This window comes from Strix aluco, chromosome 32 (assembly GCF_031877795.1).
Source record: "Strix aluco isolate bStrAlu1 chromosome 32, bStrAlu1.hap1, whole genome shotgun sequence".
NCBI classification, from domain to species: domain Eukaryota; kingdom Metazoa; phylum Chordata; class Aves; order Strigiformes; family Strigidae; genus Strix; species Strix aluco.
Window position 1 is genome coordinate 575,031 of NC_133962.1, and position 25,708 is coordinate 600,738.

Consider the following 25,708-nt stretch of genomic DNA (forward strand, 5'->3'; position numbering starts at 1 on the left):
TTCTGTTTTAATCTGTTTAATCCTTACTGGTCTTGCACCCTCTTTCAATTCTATTTTCACAGGTTGTGCTAATTTTGATTTGCCAGGTTCATCTGTTTCCCATGCTGTAGGGTTTACAGCTAGATCTACTTCCTGTGGAGTTTCTTGTTCTTTTAGTCTTTCTTGTATCATCAGGGTTTCTTCTGTCTTTGACTCAGGTATTTTTAGGAAGAGTTCCCCTTCCTCAAAAACAATTTGTGCATTTAATTTGGATAACAAATTCCCTCCTAACAAGGGTGTCGGACATTCTGGTACGTACAAGAATTCATGTGTAATTATTTTGTTCCCAAATTTTAAATACAGGGGTTGTAGAAATGGCTGTTTTCTTCTTTCCCTCTTGCTTCCCTTATGTTTGCTGTTCTCATTCCCAATTTCCTTTTACAGGTATTCAATACTGAAAATGTTGCTCCTGTATCTACTAAAAATTTAACCTCTTTTTCTCCCAGCTTAATTACAACCAGAGGTTCAGCTGGGTTCCCCTCCAGTCCCCTTCATTCATCTGGGATCGTTACTCTCGCTGCCTCTTGCTGACCACCCCTCATCCTTGGACATTCTCGTTTCCAATGCCCTTCTTTTCTGCAATAAGCAGACTGATTTATTCCTAGGGGTGCATTAAAATCTCGGTTCCCAGAATTCACAAATCCTCCTCCAATGTTCCAGTGGTAGGCCACTTTTCCTGATCTTCCAAAACATATAAAGGCCACCAGTAATTACAATACTCTATTATTTGACTTTTATATAAGTCATCATGTATTTCTCCCCAGTGTGTTAACAGTCATCCTAATGGGGAAATCTTCGGTACCTTTTCATCCAAAGCCAAATTACCAACACTCTTACTCTTGAACAAACGCATTAGTTTAGATGTCATTTCAAAATATTTTAAAATTCACACACACACAATCACTCAATCTTCGCTTCCTTCTTCTCTGGCTGCACCCTCGTGGGGTAACAGAACCGCGGATCCGAACTCTGCACTCGCTTCGTACTTATTTGTACGTCTCAAACTCACACAAACACCACCAATTTTTTTTATATATTTTTTCCATTTTTTTTAATACCAAAATACAAATACCAATAAAAACCTATAGCATATAGGTTTTTCCAATTCCCAAATTTGTCCTGCAATAGCTTTCGCTTATGTCTTACAGGCAGAGGCCTCGGCTCCCAAACCAAACGGGTACCCTTTGTCAACCCCACGCAGCTTTCACCGTGTCTGACAGGCACTTCCCAAACCAAACCAAGTAAGAAGTGTCTTACCAATTCCAGGGACCTTGCAAAGAGCCTTATGGATTGGGGATCAATGGGTATCCCTGAGAATTCCTCAGTGCTGGCTGGAACCGATCTGGTCCCCGACTCCTCCCGTCTCTTTCAGCGAGGTGCCATCTGGGTCGCCAGAAACTGTCACCAAAACGGGATAAAAGAACTTATCGACACCAATGGGATGTAGATGAGCAGACACTCCTTTATTAACGGCCGGGTGCACAGGGGAGTGTCTCACCAACAGCGCACCCCTAACTCGTGTAGCACGCTGATTATAGAGGATACAGTCATACATATTAATCAAGTTCTCATACATAAACATAATTCCTGTAACTCCTTTTCATCTTCCCACCTCTTTCTGGTCATGCGCACTTGAGTCCTGAAATGAGTCGGGGGCTGCTTTTGCGACCACCACGGCCTACTGACTCAAAAGAAAGACCCCCTCAATGTCCCTGACTCAAGGACTTTGGCTCACATTGCAATTTTAACATGCTTTGAGGCCCTTTCACAACTTTTAAAACACCTGGTCTACAGGGCGATAAATCATCCTTACCAAGCAGTCCAACAATGGTGCTTCGTCTAGCAGCGTAACTTGTTGTATGGTTGCTTTGAACTAAATACAACATCTCTATGACTACTTAAAACATTACACCACTATCTTTTATAAAAAACGGTATTTCTGTGAGATTCCATTTAATTGATTAGTCCTAGTCATTCCTTATCAAAATCACCAAAAATCATCAACTCAAATTAATAACAAATCAGTAACAGTCAGTAACAGTAGAAATATCACAAATAAGAGAGAAGTTATGGGAGGTGATTGTGGATTTTGTGTGTGGCAGGCACTCGAAGTGCAGTATTCTGCTCTGACTTCCCACGTTTGTGGAAGTCGCATAACACGTAAGCATCTTTCAGGTCTGTGCACTCATTCTTTCTCTCAGTCTTGTTTTTATATCTTTATTAATTTATTTGTGTTTAAGGCCAAGTAAGCATTTTGCTCCTGTTCTCAGAGTTTTACTGTAATTATGGAAAACATTTATAAGTGAGCATTTCTCTGTGCTAGCCAGGAGCCTTAAAGCAGATCACCAATCTTGGCGCCAGGCGCGGGTGATAGTTCTGTTTGGATGAAGAGACCTTAAATCATTCGTCCTCTGTGCTTTAAACATAATCAGGCTTTTCCCTAGCAGATACGGTGTTCATCTTCCCAGTTTTGTTCTATTTCTCTTTTAACAGGCATGCCTGAAATACATGGGAAGAAACAAATCCTGGTTTCCTTTACTGAGTTGCTGGTGTCCTGCTTCTGCTTTTGGTAAAGGAACTTATTTTGTAGGTGGGCAGAAAGACTAGAAAGTATTTGACAGTACCAGTTGTCATTCTGTTTTCTCAAGCAGTAGTTAGGATAAAGAAAAAAAGAGATTGGATTTTACTGTGCTGTTAATGGTTTTATGCCTTCTGGGTGAGAGAGGGCTGCTGCAGTTCCTTTATCTGGAAACAGTTCCTTTGTGAAGGTAGAAAAGTGGTAATGCTCTGCTGGTGGTGACACTCTGATGCTCCTGTGGTGTGATTTGAACTTTCCTGTAGTTCCTTCAGCCCCTACTAATACTCTGTGCAGAAAGGCAGTTGTTCCTCTGGAGCCCAATAAATTGCTGCCGCCTTGAGTGGTATCAATCTTGAATTGTGAGGCATGGAAATAACCTCTGCAAATATGAGGAAAGCAGCGCTGTGGTTGAGCAGGGATTAGGCAGAACACTGTTAGTGCATTCAGGAGTGTCTGTGTGAATTGCATTATCCAAAACGCTTGAGTATCTGGTGTAAAATCAAGAACCGAACATGCACAACAAGGGTGCTCGCTGAAACACCTGAGCTTACTCTGCATCTCTTCCAAAATCAATGTGTCACTCTTTCTTTCCCTAGGTATTCCCAAGAATAATTTAAGACTTTTTGTGTGTGCAGTTCAGACTGTGCAGTGAACGTCCATAAGAACTGCAAGAGTTTACTGGCTGAATGCAGCAGCATCAGACCCAAGGTGGGTTTTAAAATTTGTTCTTCTTCTATAATAACAGTGCTTGACATAGAAAGTTTAATTTAGTGTGAGTGTTTTCATTTACACCAGTACAGAATCTTGCCCTACGTCTTCAAGACATCGAATAGTTGTTAACTTGTCATTATAGTAATTTATGACAATATATAGGGAAAATAAAGTGAAATGTTTTATTGCTGTACTGAAAACTACTTACCACTGCTTGTGTCTGTCAGAAGGGTGACTAACCCTTATAAGAATGCCCAAACCCATCACTTTTTTTGGGAACATAATTGAATTATATGGTACCTCTGAATTTTATGCCACTGTATTTTAATAGGTTGTGCCATCTTAAAGCTGATGGAAGTGTGAGAGGGCTGGAGGGGAATTTGGTTATAAAGTTGCATTATTTATAAACTGAGCACTGCAGAAGAAGTTCTTTCATTTTTGAACTGTGATGAACTTTATATCTTGCTAAGCTGTTCATTTTTGATCTGTCTCATCGTGGCGCCTGCGGTTGCATGTAAGGTCACAGGTTGGTTTCAGATAGCTTCTATCTGTCGTTTTTTCTTCTGGTATTGGTTTTGAAAATAATTTCCTCCTCCTTATAACTAATGATACTTGGGGGAGTTCTAGTTAGTTCTAACCTGCAAGTGTTGATGATGTCAGAGACTGGCAGCAGATGAGGGAGTGCTGTGGGGGGGAGCAGAGTGAGCAGAACAGCTCAGAGCTGGGCTCTCAGAGGTTAGAGGAAGAGCTTTCAGCCCTTGGGGATTTAGAATGTAACTCTTTAGAGGGCAGAAATGTTCTTGTGGGGCTTTTGATACATACTTTTAAACTTCTCCTTTTAAACCAAAACATTCACTTGCTCTGATGCTTTCATTTCCATTCTTTACCATCTCCCGAACTTCCGTGGTTGAATCAGCCCTGACAAACGTCTCCCGAGGAGAGCAAAGAGGGAGCGGTGGCACAAAGTGGTGTGAGGGATGAAGTCAGAAATGGGATCCTCAAAGTGAAGCAAGACTCCCCAAAAGCCGTTTGTTACAGACTATATTACTTACATAATGTCTTTGCACCTTCGATAAATTCTGTCTCAGTGAATTGTAATATCCTGGTGTTGTAAGAACGAGAAAGTTGTACAGGTTACCAACGATGCAATTTTAAATAGGCAGCCTAAGTTTTTGTTAGCCAGCTGGGTTAGTTTAGTTAGTATTGATGTAGACTAAGTGGTAACAAAGTTACCTTTACTACGTAAAGGGTTTGCTTTCATTTAATAAATTATCTGTTATCATAGCTTTAATTCAGCTGGAACTTCGTTTTTGGTTCTATTTCAGTCTGATTTATACTTGATAGGGTTTTTATACAGAGTGTTGGTGTCTATATGCCATTCTGGAATGTGATAAAATCAAAACTGTTACTGTGTGAAATCTTTTATATTTTCAGTGTACAGCTTCCCTTACAGTTAGTGCTGTATGATAGGAGAAACGTGATTCATTTTGAACTGAAAGTTTGATCTGTATGTGTAAGAATATTGTATTTTTCCTATAGCAGAAAGATTTGCAGCACAGACCTTCTGGATCTCCACAAAGTTCAGCCCAGTGCATTTCCCGGGGTTTGTACTAAAGAATGATTTCTGTGCTCAAGGCTTATCTGTTCGATTGTATTTTTTCCTTTAATATGTTTTAAAGGCTATACACGGTGTGTTATTGAAGTATAGAAAAGGTCTCTTTTAATAAGATGGCTTAATTTTTTTTTCTACTGGGTATGGCTTAGAGGCTCCTAGCGATCTCCTGTGTGTTTTTATCTTTTTATCTTTTTATTTTTCTTTATACCTTCTTGCTGTGTAACCTCAAAATATCATGGTGAAAAGGGATCAATAAGCTAGTTTTTCACTGATTGTCTGTTCTCTGGCCTCTGAAAAGACTAGAACTGTGAACTTTGTTTTACATCAGATTTTCATAATTGTCTATTTAAAACTTGCCTGCAGCTAGTGGTTGCTAGAAATCTCTAAGACAAGCTAGCACTAATGGTCTGAACATAAATCCTTGTTGCAACAAAGTGGGAAAAGGGATCTGGGAGAAAAAAAACAAGAAGAAAGAAGAGCTCTATTGCATATGGCTTTGAAATAGCTTTTTGCTGCGGAAAAGACCATCATGGCCACAGGTGTATAATTTAATAGGCATTTTAATTTGTAGACATTACAGGGACTGCACTAACAGAACAGGCTTCTTGGCTCTCAGGTGACCGACGGGAACTGCAGCAGAATTACCTGCTGCCTTGCAGATGGTCCGTTTGGTTGCTTTGGCTGTAAGAAACAAGCTGACATGAATGCCCAAGTATTGCTGCGTGTATTTCATATGTTTTTGTTAGGTACCATTTGACTTGCGTTGCAAGGCGTACTTCTTTATGAAACGGTTCTTACCAAGACATAGCACAAAGGGAATAATTGTTGTAAGAAGGTAAGTGGCTGTTTGTGTTATCGAGAATGGGTTTGTGCGTTTAGGGGAAAGTGCAGAGGCGAAAATAGGAAACAATAAGGGATAATGAAAATAGGAAAAGTTGGCTGTAGGGCTTGTTGAAACAGCTCTGTGTTAACAGCCTGGTCTGGTGTGATGGGTGAACAGCGATCGATAGGGCCTCTCAGCAGTGTGCGGGCAGTGCTGATGGAGCTCAGAAAATGGCTTTTTGTCGGTGCAGACTCTGCTAGGCAGCCAGTACTTATTTTCCATAGTCAAAAGCAGAAGCTGGAAGGGAACAGCTAATAGCATGGGCACTGGTTGTCTTTACCCACAGCGTGACACTGCAGGCTGCAGTGCCCAGCAAAAAAAGCCAAGGGTGTTGTATCAGTGTAAGAGAAATACATTTTAAGAAAGGTGTAAACTGTGGTGTTTGCATCCCCTCTGCCCCTCTCCCCATGTTTTGCCTCTGGAGATTTTTAGATTTGGCCTAATGTGAACCAGAACTTCATGTTCTTGGCTTGTGGAGTACAGAAGGAGAACTTCATGGCTGATGATTTCAGTACTTCTCCAAATGGAAATGGGAGGACATCTGTTATTAAGCCTTTGTTTAAGAAATCTGCCTTTACAAATCTTGCTACTATCTAATTAGTCTCCTACTTCAGAACAATGGGCTTGGAGCTCATCACTTAGCTGTTTCATTGAGCAAGGCGGAGGGAAAGATAATGGTTAGTGGATCTACAGACTAAGAAAGGGGAACTTTTGAGGATGGGTAGACACCAGTGCTTTTACAAGAAAAGTTGTAAATTAGCAATGCATAAACCTTGGCTGGGAACTGGAGACCCTCTTGAACTGCTGCAGCAGCGTGGTCCTGAAGCAGCCTCCAGACACTGTGCTGGAAGAGGAGTTTGGTCGGGGTGGAAGACAAAGCTTGCGTGCAGTGGAGGGTCCTGGGCTCGGGGATCCATGAGATCTCGTCCACTCCCATGTCCTCAAAAGCACTTTGAAAAAGGGGCAGCTGCAGACCTTGTCAGTGGTAAGTTTTAAAGATTGTCTGGCTGATTCTTCATCTTTGACTTCCCTGAAGTTCCTTTTTTAAAAGGAATTATTTTGTCTCCTGTTCCTTATCATTCATTACAGACATTAGTGCTAAATAATTGTATCCATTTTTCATAAGTCTATCACAGGCTTCCATGTATTGTGTAATAGTGATTAAAGTTTTAAATATCTTTCCAGTTCACAGTCTGTCTAGATTTAAAAAGCATTTAAAAGCTGCTGTATTAAAATTAAATTTAGCCGTGGTATCTATTGTGTTCAGTGTGTGTGCATGCAGATATCAATCACTGGGTAGCAATGAGCATTGCAAAGAACTTGGGGGTTTATGTGATCTCAGATTTTTCTTGTTTGCCATGAAATGTCCTTGTACGGTAGGGTGTGAATAATTGTGTGTCGGTTCTGGTGTTGTACTAAAGGAGAAGATACTTTGCAATTTCCACACTAAATGGGCACAGTAGGGACCAATTTCCTGCCCTTCAGACCTGCTGATTTAGGCAATACAGTAAGTTAAGTGGCAGCTTTACATTTCTAGAAGGATCACAGGTATAAAGCCAGTGCATCTCTGGGGCCACTTCACTGTGCCCAGTCTGAGGGCAGCCGGGAGTGAGCATGGGGAATGCAAATTCAAAAAGCAGCAGCAGAAGCAACACAATTCCAGGGAAACAATTTAATAATAATTGAAATTGAATGTGCTTGTGGTCTAGATGCACATTCTGTATCCCTCCAGAGTGAAATAGAAACAGATGCTCATGAGTTTGAAGCAGAGTGTTGGAGTGTTGCAGTGGAGCAGTCTTACGCAAAAAGACAAAAGACGTTATAAAAGGCAAGATGTCATTTATGGTAAGAGTATTTTTTGTTCTTATAACTTTTTTATTTCACAGTGTCACTGTTTTGAAACAAAGCAGAAACCATTTTTATTGTCTCCTGTTTTGTCTCATGCTTGAAAACTAAAACTGAGTGTCGATTTTCAAGTCTGTTACCTGTCTTAGTGTGCCTAAGTCCTCCTATCAATCATTTTAAGCAACCTATAGTTTTCAGTATGCCTGTGTTAGCAGCAAAGCCCAGCTAAGAGCTCCACTGCAACTGCGAGATGTCGTTAAATAAGTAGGGTCAGTCACTGTTTGGTTGAGAGATTAACAGGGCAAATTTAGGAGCTTCACATCAGTGATGCAAAGATTGTGGTGAAGAGGAAGGTGGTGCAGAAGATGGTGGCTTTCAGAGCCTGCTCTTTTATATCTCGCTAGTCATCGCACAGCATATAAATGACTCTTAATTTTTTTATTTCCCCTTGTCCAGGACTAATGCAGACTGAAATGAACCATGTTGGGACACTGAAAGTAGCGCTGAAGGTGTACTCCAAAGCCATGAGAGAGGAACTGCAGTTCCCAAATGCAGTCATCAACAAGCTTTTCCCCTGTGTGGATGAGCTGCTGGTGGTGCCCAGGCAATTTCTGCTCCAGCTAAAGGAACGACAAAAGGAATCCTTGGAAGAAGGCAGTGACCGGTTTTTGCCCTTCACCTTTTACAAGTCCTCAGTCTTTTTAAGTGCAGAGGCCCAGAGAGCCTTTAAAAAATTCTCATAATGATAATCATCATTTAATATTTGGTTATCTTGTGGTATTCCAAGCTCTCAGATGTCACACTGTGTAAATCTCTCATTTCTGGTACTGAAGAAATTGAAATATGAAGAATGTCTCAGAAATCAGTTACCATAAAACCATGTTAAACCTGGGTCTTGCAGTGGAGATAGGTTTACTCCTAACGATTCATGTCTTTCATTCTTATATATCCAGTTAGTTTTCAGGTGAAAATGGGGAGAGAAAGAAAGAAAAATACGGTGTGTTCTGTTGTGGACACAGTGAAGCTGTTAGTCACTATAACCTGCTTCAAAGCAACAAGAAGTTCCAAATCTTAATAAAGGTAAACAGCAACCAGGAGCTTCCCATTCTGACTGTGCAAAATATACCTCACTGCTTTAGGTTTTATTTTGTACTTGAAGATCTCTTAAATTTGAATGAGCAGGGTTAGAGGCATATTCTCGTTATTTGGTGGGTTGCTAGCTTCTTGCATTTTAGATCTTTCGAGCTGTTTGGACACAGAGCCACAATTAGCAGGGGTTAAATTTGAGGCAGGATCTTGAGAGCACATAGGACTGAGGAACAGAGTATTTGTTTTATTCGTAGCTCTCTCACTGACTGCCCTGCTGTGTCGCCATCTCTGTAAATTGGCTTGATAATAAATTAAATCAATGATAAATGCTGTTGATGAACCACTATACGAAAGGCAGGTACTCTTAGTCAAGCTTTGCCCACTACATCATTTTTCCAAAACTAGAAGACTGGCTCCAGGGTGGTTTGTTTACCTGCTGTACGCTGTGATGTGCAATTAATAGGAAGGGCTGAAGGGACACGGCCAGAGTGGAAGCTGTAACCTGAGTCTCCGGTGGCATTGCACAGTCCTAAGTGTTCTCATTTTCCAGTCATCAGTGAGTGATAGTGTGTGAACTTTCCAACAGAGCTCTATACTTACAGCTCTTCTTAGCTAGGTGTCTTTAAAAGTGAGAACCCTTTACTTTCAAGGAACTAAATAAGTGACCAGAGTTTGAAAATATATAATGTCCGTCCTGTAAAGAAGGATCTTGGTGCTGTATTCTGGTGCCAGGATTGTGCTGTACCTGCAGTCAGACTAACCAGTGGGATTCTGATGCCTTACAGTCTTCCCTTCCTAAACAGAAATGTGTTTCTGTAGATCAGCTTACTGGTGCAGTAAAATAAACAGTTTATTTGTTATTGACCCAATTTGTCTGTTAGGTGGTTGAGTCTGGTTTTAAAAACATAGTACTTTTCTATGTATTTAAGGACTGATCCTATTATAAAAGGCAATCAGTTAGCAAATAAGCAACAGTTCAAATCTGGAACTTTCTCTGCTTGGCTCCAGATTTAGTTAACAGTAGTTGAAAGTAATACCTAAAGTATTTTCCAGTAATAAAAGAAATTGTTTTCAATGTTACCAGGAGTTTTGCTTTTTACTAGACCAACACCCTCCAGCCCCCGCTGTGCTCTCCACCCTGGCACAGAGGAAAAGCAGTTAGCCATGAGTGAAGCCAGTGAGGATCAGGACGGGGCTCCCTGTCCCCCCGCTCTCCTCTCCTGTGCCCTGGGTGGCACCTTCCACCCGTCAAACTGGCAGCAGATACGGCAGGGACAGAGTAGTTGTGGCTTCATCACTGGCATTAGCCAGCCTGTGCCTCAGCTTCCTCCTGGGTGAGCTGGTACCAGGGCAGTTGGTGCCCACATCTGGGGAGCTTTATACGCAGACCAAACGATATTAAAAAGCTGCAGGGGAATCACAGGCTGCTTTTGCAGGGTGTAGGTACAGGGCCCAGCGTCATCTGGGCTGTGGTGAAGGCTGAGGGCAGCCATGGAGCGAAGGGGTCGGGGGACCAGGACCCCATGGCCTGCGGGGGGCTCACAGCCCGTCCAGAGTCCCCCGCATGTGTGACGTTGTTAGGGGTTGACGTCATAATGGGGCAGATACAAACCACCCGACAGACAGGGTGTCAGAGCTTCAGTGCTGCAGCCGTGCTGCCACCGGTCAGTGCTGGCGTGATGCTCTCTGTCCCGGGGCTGTCGGTGTCCCCTGAGCCTGCCCAGCTCCACTCTGTCACCTACCAGCTGCCGCAGGCCAGTGTCTGGCAGGGCGGGCCAGGTCCCATGGGGGCCCCGGGGCAGCTGATGCAGCTTCCCCATGGGGTGCAGTTCCCCCCCGTGGCTGCTCCCTGTCCCCCTGCCCATGGCTGGGGACAGCAGGTGGTGGGGAGGACGCTGGTGCCCCCCCAGCCGATGGGGCTGGGGCTGGGGGCCATGGTCCAGGGGAAGCCCCTGTACCCCACGGGCTCCTGCCTGCTGCACTTCCCTGCCCACCCCAGCCCCCTGTCACCCCGCCACCCTGCAGCTCAGCGCTGGGTGCAGGACCCCCTCTGCTCCACAACATGCCCGGCAGTGCCCAGAAGCCACCAGAGGACTCCAACAAGGAGGCAGCGGCCGTCAAGGACAGCGTCCCTGCTGCCAGCCCTCACCAGCCCGCCCTGGCTCCGCTGACTGGCAGAACCACCATAAAGCCCAAAGGTGAGTTTTAGGGGGTGGCAGAGCCCACAGGCAGGCGGCCGAGCTGAGGAAAGTTTGCATTGCCCGGGCTTGGGTTGGCTTTGCTTTTGCAGCAGCAGTGACCACCCTGGCAGCCCCAGGGAAGCCCGCAGACCTTCCCGAGCAGGGGCTGGATGCCTTCGCGGATGCCTTTCCTGAGCAGGCAGAGGACACCAGCGCCAACCATATCCTCGCCTGGCTCAACACCGTGGATGGCAAGGACACCATCCCCAACATCTCCAACGGCCCCAGTGTGACTGCCTTCCTCCAAGAGCTCCCCGACCTCTCTGCCTACGTGGGGGAGGGCAGCAGCCCCACGGAGCAGGTGGTGATGGCAAGGCTGGGGGACAGCGAGGACACCGTCCCCGATGTCCCAGACTTGACGGCCCTCCTCAGTGAGCTCCCTGACCTCTCCAGATAAGTGGAAGCGGGTGGTGGCGGGGCTGGGGAACACTGAAGACACCGTCCCTGATGTCATTGATTTCCCCAACAGCCTCACCACCACCACATGCCTTGATGAGCTCCCCAACCTCTCCATGTACATGGTGGACGGTGACTGCCCCCAGGACCAAGCAGTGGTGGCACATCTAGGGGACAGTGAGGACACCATCTTGACCGCCAATGTCCCCAACTTGACGGTCGAGGTCCTCAAGGAGCTTGCTGACCTCTGCAGGTACATGGCGGAGGGCGGCTGCCCCAAGGAGCAAGCCACGGTGGCAGGGCTGGGGGATGGCGAGAACACCGTCCCCAGTGTCCCCCATGTCTCCAACTTGAGCACCTCCCTTAACAAGCTCCCCCACCTCTTGGAGTACAGGGCAGAGGGCAGCTGCCACAACAAGCAAGTGGCGGTGGTGATGCTGGAGGACGGTGAAAACATCTTCCCTGACGTCCCCAGCAGCCTCGCCAGCACTGTCTCCTCCAACGAAGCCCCCGACTTCTTGGGGTACGGGGTGCAGGGCACCTGGCCCGAGGTCCGCCTGGCAGTGGCAATGCTGGGGGACACTGACCCCTTCTGGGGGGTGGCGGCCTCCCCCTTGCACAACCCCAAGGGGCAGCAGGGCAGGATGGCAGCAGAACTGCCCACCTGGCTGCCACCAAGTCCCTTGGAGACGTCCGAGGAGAGCTCAGAGGAGAGCTCAGAGGAGAGCTCCGAGGACAGTCCTGTGAAGAGACCCTGGAAGAGTCCCCTGAAGGCTCTTCCGGACAGTCCCCTGCTGAGCCCACAGGGGATCCCTCTGCTGAGTCCCCTGCCCAATCCCTCTGGTCCCTCCCGGCGTCACCCGCCCCGCATAGCCCAGCTGGCGGAGGAGGCGCTGTGGAGGCAGCCCTGGGTGTGTTTGACCCCCTTGCTGCTGCCCTTGGGCGCCATCTCCTGCCGGGTGGTGCCTGGATCAGGCCAGGCGGGCGGCAAGCAGGCCAAGCGCCCCGCGCCGGACAGGAGTCCCAAGGAACGAGAGACCTCCCTGTGGGAAAACATCCCATGCAAGAGAAGGAAGATGGTGGCTTGCCAAGGGAGAAAACGCTCAAAAACCCCGCGGGAGGCAAAGCTGGACAGGGACAGCGTGGTGACAGGCAGCAGCAGGCAGTGGGCGGGCAGCAGCAAGCGGAGAGCATCCGATGGCAACAACGTGCCCGCCAAGTGAGCCAGAACCCTGAGGGACGCCACGGGACAGAGTGCCGCCCGCCCCCCCCCGACCGCTTCTGACAGGCGGACAGAGGTGTGGAGCACGGATCCCCAGGACACGCAACCTGCACCAGCCCACCCCAACCCCAGCCCCAGCCCTCTCCTGTATGTCTAACTCTTTCTTAATTCATTAAAGTTTCAGTGTTTGTTTCACAGCACTTCTGCCAGCGGTCATTTGTGCAATGGGAGGCGGGGGGTTAATGCAGCCCCTGCCCATGAGCTGATACTAACAAAAATTGTCTGGAAGCAACAATCAGCATGTTGATGGGGTGATTACGTACTGGGTGAAAGAACCCAGTTTTGGGACAACAAACACACGCACACCCTGAATGCCCACCAACACACACACTCCCATGGATGGCACTCCTCAGCCTTCCTGCTGCCACTGCTTCCATCCCCTTCAGTTGCTCCACACTGGAACCCTGTCCCAAACCCACCAGACCCCCCCCCACTCCCAGCTAACCCAGCTCGGCCCTAGAGCTACCCTGCAGCTTTGTCCCAGTGACCCCTCTGTCTAACAGGGCGCTGGGGCAGCCAGCTGTGGGCTGGGAAGATGACCAGCCCTGCTCGGAGGGCAGCTCAGCGCAGCCTGGGCTCGGTGCTGGGTGTCCAAGCTGAGGCCTCTTGGCAGAAACCCGGACTTGGTCAGGGTGGGACCATGACACAGCATCATCTCCAGAGCCAGAACAGCTCCCTTCAAACCATGGTCCAGAAGAAGAAAAGGGCCTGCCCCGGTGCCCAGAGATCCCAACCCTGCTGGAGGTGTGCGGTGCACCCCTGGGTGGGAACAGAGCTGGGAGCTGCAGCACCATCACGTGCCAGGGGCCAGGAGCACAGCAAGAGGGGGTTGTCTTGGATGGTCCTGGCAGCTTCAGAGGCAGGACCTTGTGCAGCCAGTGCAGAGCAGACACGTCTAGGTGGGAAGCAGCTCATGGTGTGCATGCTTGAGCACCTCCAGGTCCTTCATGACTCTGGGAGGTGGAAATGTGGCCGGCGGTTGGCAGGCCTGGTCCTCTTGTAAGGTCTGTCAGGGGTGCTGGGGCTGATCAATCAGGGGGGCTGCAAGCACACACCATCCACAGGACTGAAAGGGTCTCTCTCCTCTTACTCGGGAGATAGGCCAGCTTCAAGTTCAGCAGGGAATGGCACACGCAGGCAGCACTGCCACCCATAGCTGGCCCTAGACACGGGGTGTTTCCAACTGACGGGTCCCTCTGACCTGTGTTCCCTTCTGCCATCGCTAGCAGCCAGGCCTCTGGAACCACCCCCCCCGGGTACAGAGTGGGGCCACACAGAAAAGGATTTGGAACTCACGCGTGAGTAGCTCCTTGATCCCCCCTTCTCTCCATTTTCCGTGCTTATACATCCCCCTCATCTTCCCCGACTCCTCCCTTTCTCCGCCCTTATCTCCTCTCACACAAGGGACCCACCCCTGGTTGTTTTTCCCCCTTGCTCCCAGGTTTGCTCCATCTGTGAACAGATTTGGTGTTTCAGGTGCTGTTAGCGAGGTCACCTTGCACTTCCATGGCATTCCTCATGCGGTTTCCTGGCTACTGCTGTCCCTGCCAGATTCCTCTCCCTAAAATGACCCCATCTCTTCCTTCAACTATCTGTGAACTGCAGCCATCTCCCACATCATTCTCCCTTAACCACCTGCAAAATCTGATGCTGGTAGCAGAGTATCCACAGAAGACAAGATGCCTTCTCTCAGGCTGCCTTCTGTCTGTTCTGAGCAGATCTGGGGCACCACCTCCAGGTCAACTTTCAGAAACCAAAGTAGCCTTGAGTCCAGTTTGGGGCCCAGCCCTGGTGCCTCTGAAGCCGTGCTACACCTCAAGGGCCCTGAGAGCAGCTGTTCCACTTTCAGACAGAGCCTGACCTGGCATCCTAGGGACCAGGCTGGGCGCTCAGCTGTGTGCCTTATGTCTATCCACACAAGCCAGGATGCCAGCAGGGAGCTCCCACACCTTTCGTGAGCTTTGAGGTTGCCACTCTTCAAGCCACGGCCTCCAGGGACCCAGCCCTGCTTGGCAAAGGCAACGCAGGCGGCTGGCTCCTGCTTCTCTCCTGTGACTGCCCTGCACGCCCGCATGTGAGCACGGCTCCGCCATACAGAAGGGAGACTGACGAGCTGAGGCCGATCCAGGATTGACCAAAGCCATGGAGAATGGCCTATGGGGCTGAGAGCAGGAGCAGCCTTCTCTGTTTAGGGCTTGCAGTTGCCTGTCCTCGGCCACACGTACCAGGTGCCACGACCACTCTTGTCGGTGCTGGCCCAGAACAGCAATAGAACGCACAGACAGCAAGGACAGGAAGCCTGCCAGAGGGGGTTGCTGGGGCTGACATGGCCAGTGTGGAGAGTGCTGCCTCTGTGCTGCACAGCGCTTTGTGCAGGAAGGGTGACACTGCTTGGGTCTGCTCGGTTTATTGGGCTCGCACATCACTGCTTGCCTGCCGCGGCTGTAACCATGTAGGAGTCTGGGCCGCGCTGGGAGAAAGTTAGTGCAGACAGAAGAATGCAAGGACGAAGACAAGGCCAGCAAAATAAGGCTGGCAAAAACACACAAGATAGCAGATAAGTGAGAAACACCTGTGGTCAGCAATAGCACACAAGTCTGAGCAAAACAGGGTATGAGATAAGGGAGTTTTGGCAAGTTTTGGGCTTTACGTGCTAATTTCAATTAACCAATGCAAGTGCTTGTAGAGGCGCGTGAACAGTGTGTGTAGATGACCTGTAGCCTATTAGAAGATAGATGAGTGCGTGTACGGAACTTAGTAGAATATAAATGTAACCAGGATTGGAATAAAAAAAAGATGGACGACCTGATCATCACATTGGTGTTGCGTCGTTTCTGTTCCCGCACGGAGAAATAAGGACCCCGGCTAATGGTGACCCCAATAAATGGTGACCCCGACGTGCCAACGTGCCAAAGTGCTGACGTGCCGGCATGCCGATGTGACCTGCTATCAATGTGAGTGATTTACTATCGACGTGATTTACAACGTGATAGAATCGTCGCTGATTCTGATAGAATCGCCTGAACAGAAGCCGGAGGAAGGCGGGGGCTGTCGGCCGGCATTATCGGAGGTAAGCCGGGCTGCCCGAGAGAGGCAGGAGCAGATCCGCGCTAAGCCGGGAAAGTAGGGGCTTAGATACCAACAGCATGGGGCTCCCTGCATCAGCGACAGAAAAGGCTGCAGTTCGAAGTTTGATGCAGCTCGCAGAGGAGACAGAGGTGGATCTCAAGGAAGGGGATTTAGCCACGCTGCTTCTCTGGTGTAGACGTAGGACATTAATCACTAATACTGATCAGTTGTATGATGAAGAAGTTTGGAAATCTATTGGGACTGATTTGTGGGAATCGATTCAAGCAGGGAAAAAGGAAGCGAGAAAATTAGCACCTACTTATCAAAGTGTGCGAGTGATATTGGAAGCAATGAAAGGTCGGGCTTGTGTTGCTGCTGCCGCTGCTCGCGCAATTGCTGCCACTGAGTGGAAGGGGAGTGACAAGGAGGAGAAAGAGAAGGAGGAAAAGCTTGTTATTTGATGGTGTGCCTGCGTCCTGTAAAGTTGTGTGTCCCATGTCAGAAAGGAAATTTTGGGCAGGTCCTAGGATTGAGATTGAACCCTGGGTGCCGCCAACAATGCCCTCTGCCCCACCTTTGCCTGGTTCACCTCCTCCTGATACTTTGTCGAATTCCATAGACCCAGTTAAAGTGCCGCTCCCTATGGATGTGGATGATGAGTCGTCTCGGGCAGTCTATCCTAAACCTCATTCTGAACAGCTTGCTAGTCTGTTAAAAGAACAAGAGAAAGCAATGTCTGACCTTTTGGATGAAATGCAATGGCTAGATCGTGGGTCAGCCAAACAGTCTATTTGTGAGGCGTATAAAAAGGCTCATCAAGCCATAAGGGATGGTTTGAAAGCAGTCGAAGAGAGCGTCTGTGGGCCAGAAGCTAGGGGTGAGCCCGGTGGGCAAAATAGTTCTGAGAGACCCCCACAAGAGACTCAGATTACTGAGGAGAAATTGAGAGAGAAGGAAAAAAGAGCCAGAGCTTGGGTAATGCAGCTGTTAGAGGATGGAGAGATGACTCCAGAAGAGGCGGGTAGTTATCTGAGAGGTAAATTTGGAAATGGGCTTACATCAAAGGAACGGCGAGCATACGCAAAATATAAACAGGTAGAGAACGGAGAAGGGGAAGTTAGTTCAACGACTCCATTAAAACGGGTTGCTGGATGGCTGCAGGGCAAAGACAAAAGAAAAGGACATGAAAACAATGCCGCTTCTTCGGCATTCAGTCCTCCCGTGCCTGATCCGCGCCCCCCGCAGGACCCTAATTATACTGTCGGGCAGAGCTGGAAGGGGGTGATTGAACATGCAGTTATAGAAGGGCAGATGCTGCCACCTAGTGTTATGGCAATGCCAGTTGTCGTGCAAGGGAACCAGCGGGTGTGGCATCCATTTGACTGGAAGACTGTGAATCAGTTACAAAGAACAGTCATGGACTTTGGGTATGATAATAAACAAGTTATGACCGTGATACAATCCTTTTTTCGCAATCAAGATTTAGTGCCAACTGATATCAGAGCACTTTTGGAGATTATTCTTCCCCCTACTGCTTTTATGATGTTTAAAGATAGATGGCATGAAAAATGTGAGATTTCAATGGTAAACAACCTCCATCAGTTGGATGGACATGATCCTTTAAGATTTGTTACACTTGATCAACTTATGGGGACAGGACAGTATTGTAATGGAGCAGCACAGGCAGCCTCGCACCCTCGTATAACACAACACTCTCAGGCACTGGCCTTAGAGGCACTTCAAGAGCTGCCTCAAATTGGAAAACCGAGACTGCCTTATCATCAAGTGAAGCAAAAGCCAGATGAGCCATATATGCAGTTTATTGATCGATTGAAAGAGGCACTGGATACTGCACCTAATCTTACACCTGATGCTAAAACAGCAGTGGGGAAAGATTTGGCATATCAAAATGCAAATCAAAGATGCCAACAAGTGATTGCCAGTCTCCCACGAGGTGCTAGCCTGACACAGATGGTTGAGGCATGTTCACGATTGCCACCATTATTGGAAGAGCAAGAAAAGGCTACTATCCACGCAAGAGCCCTTGCTGCAGCTTTAAGACCTGTTACAAGTCAGGGAAAATGAGATCATAGACTTAAAAATGCTAGGAAAAAGGAAGGATGTTTTTTGTGTGGTAAAGCTGATCATTTTAAGCGACAATGTCCTCAGGCAAAGAAAGCTACCATAACAGCGCCATGTGCCGGTACCTGTAACCGATGTGATAAATCTGGGCATAAGGCCAGCGAGTGTCGATCAAAATTCAAGAAAGACGGGAGCCCCTTGCCGGGAAACTCCTTGCAGAGCGCCTTTCCGGGGGGCGCCAAGACACTCAAATTCCCCCAAGTGGCGGCTGCCTTGACGAGCTCTCAGCAGCCACCCGAGGAAGTGCAGGCCTCGATTTGGCCGTGGGAGTCGACATCACAATAGTAGATGATTCAGTGCATGTAGTTCCTTCCGCAGTTACAGGACCGTTAGGACATGGACTTAGTCCATTATTGATACGACGATCCTCGGCATCGAAGCAAGGAATTATGATTATTCCTGGATTAATTGATTCTGATTATACTGGACAAATTGGGATAATGGTGAGAATTCTAAACCCTCCAGCCACATTGCATAAAGGTGACCGTATTGCTCAATTAATTCCGTTTCGAGCACATGTTATTAAGAGTCAAGGTCGTGAAAGAGGCAATCAAGGATTTGGGTCTACTGGACCAGTGACTGTTGCCTTTTCACAATTGATCACCAACAATAAGCCCATGAGAACAGTCACAATACTTGGGAATGGTGGAGTTAAGATCCGCTCTGAACAAGTCATGCTTGACACTGGAGCTGATGTCACCATTATACCATATGCTGCATGGCCACCTTCTTGGCCTTTGATTATGGCATCCAGCATGGTTGTAGGAATTGGAGGAGCATCCCCTACACAGCAAAGTGCACATTTCGTTACCATTATAGATGACAAAGAAGGTCTCAGAGCACAAGTGAAACCATATGTACTACATACGACACTCTGGTTATTAGGGCGAGATGTCTTGTCTCAGTGGGGATGTGTATTACAAACACCTTTTTAGAGGCAGCCATTGTAGATAGCGACCCCCGTCCTGTTTTAAAACTGAACTGGTTAACTAATACTCCTGTATGGGTGGAGCAATGGCCGCTACCAACTGAGAAGCTCGCTCTTTTAAGGGATCTCGTGCAAGAACAATTGAATGCTGGACACCTTGTCCCTTCTACCAGTCCGTGGAATACACCTGTGTTTACCATCAAAAAGAAGTCTGGAAAATGGAGACTGTTACAAGATCTGCGAGCAGTTAATGCAGTTCTGCAGGACATGGGAGCACTTCAGCCAGGATTACCCAATCCATCCATGCTCCCTCAGGGCTGGGACATTGTGGTTATTGATTTGAAAGATTGTTTTTTTACAATACCTTTGCATCCAGAGGATTATGAAAAATTTGCCTTCTCTGTCCCTTCTACAAATAGAGCAAAACCTTCTGAGAGATATCATTGGGTAGTGTTACCACAGGGCATGAAAAATTCTCCCACAATATGTCAATGGTATGTGGATTTAGCTCTACGACCCTTTCGAGAACATCCTATCGACTGTATTTTGTATCACTATATGGATGATTTGTTGCTTTGCCAAAAACCACCCATTTCTGAAGAATTGATTCAAGAACTGATAGAAGCTCTAAATATAATGGGACTTGTTGTGGCCCCTGAAAAGGTACAACAGACTGAGCCATGGAAATACCTAGGGATGACTTTAACTGAATCTACTGTTAGGCCACAGAAGCTATCAATAATACAGAAAGTGAAAACATTAAATGATCTACAGAAATTGGTGGGAGATATTCAGTGGATCTGCAGTATTTGTGGCATTACTAACACAGATTTACAGCCTTTATGTCCTGGTTTAACCAGGATAGGGTTAAGTTTCCCCAGCAGTGGGGGGGAGCTCTAGCCGGGTTATTCAGATACCATGAGGACGTCACGTCCTGGCAGGTCACATTTTCCTGGCTCGGAGCGCGGTGCACTCGTGGTTTTGTACATCGTGCTTCAAACTGCTGTATTTGGTAGCTATTTTGCTCTGTTAATTGCTATCACTATTACTGTTATTGTTATTGTTGTTGTTTGTTGTGTTGCTGTTGCACTGTTGTATTAAACCTTTCCTTATTTCAGTCTCGGGGCTTTGTATTTCACTCCCTTTGTGGGGGAGGGGCAGCAGCCGCGTGGTTTCAGACCCCGGTGGGGGCTAAACCACCACACTTTATTTAAGTTGTTGCAAGGAAATTGTAATCCTCAAGAACCTAGGTCTCTAACAGCGTCAGCTAAACACGTCCTGGATAATATTTCCCTGAAATTGAGTGTTAATTCTGCAGCTTGTATTGACCCTGTTCAAGCATTACAATTGTTTGTATATAATACAGAGTCAGAAGTATCAGCTTTTTTAGGACAATGGTGTGAACAACAGTCTAATCCCCTCAGAATTATTGAATGGTTATTTTTATCAGCCAGAGGACATAGAACAATAACATCACGTGTGGATGCAATAGCAAGTATTATCCGAAAAGGTGTTCAGCGAGCAATATCTAATTGCTGGAAAGGAACCGGATCGAGTAGTTGTGCCGTATGCACTGGACCTAATTCAGGCTATGTGTGAATCATATGTGTCCTTCTCGCTGGCTGTGATGAACAAATCCTATCAAATTGACAACCATTATCCAAAGCATCCACTATTTAAAACTGCTTTAACAATGACTGCTGTTCCTGTCATTAGTCGACAACCTTTACAGGCTTTAACAGTATTTACAGATGCCAGCAGCAAGACCAAAACGGCAGGATTTGTTTGGAAGGAGAATGGAATATGGCAATCAGAATGTTTTGTTTGCGATACATCTGTACAGATTTTGGAGCTTAAAGTGGTGATTGCTGTGCTTAACCGCTGGAACATTCAAGATTTAAACATTGTGACTGATTCTTTATATGTGGCAGGTGTAGTACAACGAATCGAAAGGGCCTTGTTAGGACATGTAAACAATCCCACCCTTTTTCAGGCTTTTGTCGACTTACGAAATACTGTTAATCATCGCACGTATCAGGTTTTTATCATGCATATAAAGAGCCATACTAGGCTCCCTGGAGGTCTTGTAGAAGGCAACGCTCGAGCTGATCAGTTGGTTGCCGCTTTAGCAGACACGCATAACATTGTTCCAGAAGCCTATAAATCTCATGCCTTTTTTCACCAGTCTGCAACTGCATTACGTAAGCAATTTAACATCCCAGACCCAAGCACGGGCGATAGTGGCTGCTTGTCCAGACTGTGCCACTCTCACACCGCTACAGGACGGTGGTGCGAATCCTCGTGGCTTACAGCCACGGGAAGTTTGGCAAACTGATATCACTGTATTTCCGCCTTTTGGGCGTCTTCGCTACTTACATGTGTCAGTGGATACCTGTTCCTCATTTATATGGGCCTCTGCTCGTGCTTCTGCCTCGGCAGCAGCAGCTCGTCAACATTGGACGCAAGCAATTGCGGTTATGGGGTGTCCAAAGAAAATTAAAACTGATAATGGTCCTGCATATCGGGCAGCCTCCACCACTGCCTTTTTACAACATTGGGGAATTCAGCTTCTCCATGGAGTACCACACAACTCTACTGGGCAAGCAATCGTTGAGCACGCCCATCGTATATTGAAACATCACCTTGTTATTTTGAAAAAACAGGGGGAGACAGGGGGTTCCCCTCATGAGATATTGGCAAAAACATTATTTGTTTTAAATTGGCTTAATATACGTGGAGGGCAAGATGAACTGCCTGCGCGAATACATATGCAAACACACAAGCATGATTATTCTTTTCAAAAAATTCCAGTGCAATTGTATTCCCCTCAATCTGGGCAATGGGAGGGATCTATGCAGTTGCTAATTTGGGGAAGAGGTTATGCTTGTGTTTCCACAGGTAGTGATCCACCCAAATGGGTCCCCGCAAAGTGGGTGAAACCATGGATCGCAAAGAATGACGACACCAACCCTGCATCCCGAGGCACTCCAGAGACACCAACATCGATTGAACTTGGTCCTGACGCCGTTGTTAACGGCACTACATCCAGCGAACAGTGAAGTTCTGTGTCTTTTACCGAATCTGTAGTCATTTTACGCGGCTATTCGAACACAGCCGCTCACCATAAAACAGCTTGAAGAACATGACACAGCTAGTACGGAACATGGTCTAAACTGTCGACCTTGGGTTTTTATACATTGTGCATGGTGTGACAGGGGAACCTGGAGAGTCACGCGTGCGCATGATCGGGAAAGTGTGTATAAATGTCACTTGTGTGCTGACCGGATTATCTTTTACCGAAGCAGATTGGTTGTCTGATTTTATAGGTAGGTCAGTATATCAGCGATTAGCTGTTAGTACAGAAGGACAGATTAGAGTTTTAGAGAACAACAGCAGTTTTCTAGGGCTTTAAGCCTAATTGAAGATCTTGGGCAAAGAGTTTTAGCAGAAATTAGTTTTGAGTTTTGTAAACGCTTAGCTTTGCAATGTATTAGGCAAAATAATAAGGTAGTGGATAGGAGCTGTGGTGTTGGAATAAACATTCCTCGAAGTTGGCAGGTGCACAAGGATAAGATCACGTGGATCTGTTCGAACCTTTGACAACACCTGCAACGACAACGTGCGGCTACCTTCATTAGCCACTGTTATAGCTACTTCTTTCTTCTTTCCGCAAGGAATGGCTGCCATAAATGCAAAAATATATACGTAGATTAGCATGTTGGAGTGAAAAGCAATTTAATCTAACTTCGCAAATGCTGAGTGCGCTGCTTACTGATGTTGATAGTGTTAGGCATGCTGCTTTGCAAAATCATGCTGCTGTAGATTTTTGTTATTGGCACATGGGCATAGATGTGAAGATTTTGAAGGAATGTGTTGCTTTAATTTGTCTGACCATTCACAGAGCATACACCAATGATTAGCGAAAATGCAACATAACATGAAACATATTACAGAGGGACATGGCCCCTTTTCAGATTGGCTCATTGATCTCGGACTGAGAGGTTGGTTACAAACATTGGTCAAAGGAGCATTGATGGTATTGATGGTATTGCTGCTTTTGCTGTTGATTCTTCCTTGCTTGTTCCAATGTTTGCAGAGGACGCTGCAAAGTTTGGTTGAGCAAATAAAATTAAAAAAAAAAAGGGGGAGATGTAGGAGTCTGGGCCGCGCTGGGAGAAAGTTAGTGCAGACAGAAGAATGCAAGGACGAAGACAAGGCCAGCAAAATAAGGCTGGCAAAAACACACAAGATAGCAGATAAGTGAGAAACACCTGTGGTCAGCAAAAGCACACAAGTCTGAGCAAAACAGGGTATGAGATAAAGGAGTTTTGGCAAGTTTTGGGCTTTACGTGCTAATTGCAATTAACCAATGCAAATGCTTGTAGAGGCGCGTGAACAGCGTGTGTAGATGACCTGTAGCCTATTAGAAGATAGATGAGTGCGTGTACGGAACTTAGTAGAATATAAATGTAACCAGGATTGGAACAGGAGTTAACCCACGGGGCCTGTCACCTTTGCAACTATGGCAAATGGATGTCACTCACATAGCAGAAATTGGTAGACAAAAATTTGTACATGTTGTTATTGATACCTTTTCTATGGCCATTTGGGCTACAGCCCAAACGGGAGAAACAGCAAAACATGTAAAAAAACATTTGTACAGTTCCTTCGCAGTGCTTGGAGTACCACGAGAAATTAAAACAGACAATGGTCCTGCATATCTTTCTACCCGCTTTCAGCGTTTTTGCATTTTATGGGGAATTAAGCACAACACAGGAATTCCACATTCTCCCACTGGACAAGCGATCGTTGAACGTGCCCATCAAACTCTGAAGCAGTTGCTTCAAAAACAAAAAGGGGGAATGTCAGGAATGATGCCAGCTGAACGTTTAAACAAAGCTTTATATGTTTTAAATTTTCTGCGCCTTACAGGAACACGTCGAGAACCTCCAATGATGATTCACAGTTTAGCATTAAAGGGTGATGCCAAACAGTCTATGGGCACACAGCAACTGTTGGTCATGTTCAAAGACTTAAACACAGGCCAATGGGAGGGACCTGTTAAAGTACAATTAACTGGTAGAGGTTATATGTGTTTGCTTACAGATCATGGTCTGCGGTGGGTTCCATCTCATTGGGTATGGCCTTGGAAAGGAAATCAAGCTTGTGATGCTAGGCCTCGTAATGGTTCTGACAGCGATTAATGCTCATCCAGCAAATATAGAGACTTACTAGTCACTAGTGAGAGATGATGTAGCTTAAACAAAATGTAGTTACAGAGAAGGATGAAACGCTGTAAGAATGTGTGTATTTGACTTTCTTTATTTAGCAGTATTAAGAGTTAAGGTCTTAAGTGTTTAACTTTATTAGAAACTCCCTTGGTTTTCCCCCGTGAGTGGTGGCCAGGCTCTGGGTGGAACCCAACAGGAGGGGGAAATCAGATGTTTCCGCTCAAAGAAAATTGCCAATTATTTTGGCCTGCTGATTTAGATATATGAGGCTGGACCTGCTTGCAGCGATGTTGGATGCCTCACCTACGGATGGACGCATCGCGTAGGATTTCCAGTTTGCAAGGAAGGGCACTCTAAATTCTCGCTGCATCAGGGTTCCCCAGCAATTGCGGATCTGAATGTTAGTACCCCCATTATAGGATGGTTGAAGAAATTGTTAAAAGGAGTAATCATTGTAATTATTGTGATTATTGTGCTTGCTATTATTTTGCCATGTTTCATTTCTTGTGTTAGACAATCGCTGCGAAAAGGCTTACAAGGAATTTGGATTGCTCAAAAACAAAAAGAGGGATATGTGGGGATTCGGAAGGAGTCCCTGCAAGAAAATGGACGTGTGAGCAATCCTGCATATGGGCAAGACTGGCAAAGCCTCAGCTTTGGCAAGGATGTGATGAGGGAATGTCCCTGGAAGAATAAGGAAGAACCCAGGAAGTTAAACAATTTCAAGGTGTTGGCCTGGGCAGAGAAGAAGTTTGTACAATGTTGATGCGGCAGTTCTCAGCCAATCAGAAGAGAGCTTAAGGAGCATGTGCAAAGCTAACCGTCCAATCAGAATGAATTGTACCATGTGATTGTACCTTGTCATTTTCACCGTCAGTATAAAAGGCTGGTCCACCCTATTAAAGATGGCATTGCTTACTCACTGTGTGATGATACGCATGTCTTTATCTCCCATATATCTGAGGCCAAAAGCTCCCTAAAAGGGTGTTTTGGAGGCCCAAAAGCGGCCTAAGTGGGTGTTTCTCAGGCCAAGAGCTACGTAAATCGCTGGTTTTGAGTCCCAAAGCTCCCAAATAGCTGTTTCTTAGCCCAAAAGTTCCCCAGGTGGGTGTATCTGCGCCCAAAATCTCTTTCCATTGCTGCTTTTGAGCCCCAGAGCTCCCGAAACTGTTGTTTCTTAGCTAAAAACCACCCTAAGTCGCTCTTTCTGAGCCCAAAAGCTCCCCAGGTGAGTGTTTTTGAATCCGAAATCTGAATACATTTCTTCTTTTGAGCCCAAAAGCTCCACAGGTGGAAGTTTATGAATCCCAAACCTCAAGAAATTGCTGCTTTTGAGCCCAAAAGCTCTCTAAATGGGTCTTTCTGAGCCCAAAATTTCCACAAACAGGTGTTTCAGAGCCCAAAAGCTCCCTAAAAGGGTGTTTTGGAGGCCCAAAAATGTGCCTAAGTGGGTCTTTCTCGGGCCAAGAGCTCCCTAAATCGCTGGTTTTGAATCCCCTAACTCCCTAAATTGCTGTTTCTGAGCCCAAAATTTCCCCAGGTGGGTGTATCTGAGCCCGAAATCTCTTTCAATTGCTGCTTTTGAGCCCAAAAGCTCCCTAAACTGCTGTTTCTTAGCTAAAAAACACCCTAAGTCGCTCTTTCTGAGCCCAAAAGCTCC